At 47.4% G+C, this 1,800-nt stretch overlaps 1 non-coding gene across 1 annotated transcript; it reads left to right on the top strand.

Annotated features, from left to right (window-relative positions):
* Positions 1 to 488: 488 nt before the first annotated feature.
* On the top strand, positions 489 to 562 carry TRNAT-GGU (transfer RNA threonine (anticodon GGU)). The gene has a single exon. It is a non-coding gene; the product is annotated as a tRNA-Thr (tRNA).
* The last annotated feature ends 1,238 nt before the right edge of the window (positions 563 to 1,800 follow it).

Below are 1,800 nucleotides of genomic sequence, written 5' to 3'. Positions count from 1 at the left end.
CAGGGCACTATGACAAAAGGGAGCCGCTAAACGGTGAAAAATACATCTATTTGCACAAACTGCATGCCGTTTCTAGTTCCTTTCATCGCACTACTTTTTGCCATGGGGCTGCACAATAGTTCGTTTTACGTTCGACGAAAATTAGCCGTGTCATTGAGTATGGTATAAGGGACCGCTTATGATTGATACTGCTGTCCCTCAAAAAGTTGTCCCCAAGTAGAGGACAGATGGGAGACAGCTCGCTTTCTAAAAATTTTACTTGGCGAAAAGCCTCTGTACCTTGAGAATGATCTGCAAGGAAAAGTAGCGCGCGAACTTGATTTTGACGACGATTGAGAAGAATGCAACACTTCCGCCTTTCTTCGCCCATGGCCGCGTGTAGAAGCTGCAGAATACGATTCCAGGAAATATGTTACAAGCACAGTTTCATCCCTCAACAGAACAATGTTTTGGCAGTTTTTAGGCGCCATACAGTCTAGAGCTTGCCGTCCTGGTTAGCTCAATTGGTAGAGCGACTGCTCCGGTGAAGCGGTGGTCCCGGGTTCGATCCCCGGACCAGGACGAATTTTTCTTTAACTACGAAGTTTCTGATAAAGCTGTAGAGCTTTCCTTTGTAGCCGTATGGCTGCGCTCGGGTGGACGTCGATCAGTAATTACTCCCTTATTACAGTCTGGAGAAGCAAGCCTACAGCCGCTTGCGACGGCGCACGCAACACTGCCGAAGCTTCCAGACTACCTCCGCGTGAGGGCGTGCGCGGCGTCGCGCCAGAGTTTGATGCACAGAGCTCCGCACAATGTTGGCTGCAAAAGCGAGACACAAGAAACGTGATTCTCCCCGCAGACAAGGGCAACACAAAATTCGTTTTGGGTTCTGGACAGAGGGACTCCGAAGAGAAGATGTTCACTTTACTCAGCAAAGTACGACCCCCAATGAAGTACCTAATTAAACCTAATGAAAACATTGGAGGAAATCTTTCAAAAACACCCAAATTGCGGAAAGCTGTACCTGCACTTATCATGTGCCGATAGACTGGCTCCCGTGTTTTACGGCCTGCCCACAGTCCACAAACCTGGGATCCCTTTTCGCCCGATTTTGTTTTTTTCCCCTTTTCACATAATTCCCCGTAAAACTTTCAGAGGTCGCTACTGGAGACGCCCTACAACGGGATGACACATTCAGCGCACAAACCCCACTCAGTGAAGAACGGAGTGGGCCGCTTTCTGGAACTATATATGCTTATTAAACACAGTCTTTGCCTAGAAGAGACTTTTACCGGCAGGAAAAAGGAACACCAATGGGAGCCTCCATCTCTGTCGCTGTCAAAAATCTAGCAATGCAATACATCAAAGAACGAGCGCTAAACTCACTCCAGCCAAGCCAAAGAATTTTCTCGGGTGCATCGGCGACTGCTTTCTAATCATCTGGAGATCCCAAACCCAAAATTATTCCTCTCATTTAAACTCCACGGAACCCGATATTCACTTCACCCTAGAAGTGGAGAAACTCAGGGACACATAATTGCGTTATGTGTTGGCAATGCGACAACATTAGAAGTTGTTGATGCCTTTACCAGAAGTGACGTTTCTTCTGTTGGTGACGTCATTTCCAGTCTCATGGTGTCATTATGCCATCACACCTTATCGCGGTGTCTGCCGCCGTCAATGCGGCATCACACCTCTGCCAAAGAACGTGTTTTGTGACACACGACGGCGATTTTTTTTCCCCGACGATGTGTCTTATGCTATGGCATGAAAACTCCATTGCAGTTTTGGGTGTTGTTGTAATTAAGAAGAAACTCG

This window comes from Amblyomma mixtum, chromosome 8, assembly GCF_055824585.1.
Source record: "Amblyomma mixtum isolate Tamu chromosome 8, ASM5582458v1, whole genome shotgun sequence".
NCBI lineage: Eukaryota > Metazoa > Arthropoda > Arachnida > Ixodida > Ixodidae > Amblyomma > Amblyomma mixtum.
This window is presented reverse-complemented; position numbering and strand designations above follow the sequence as displayed.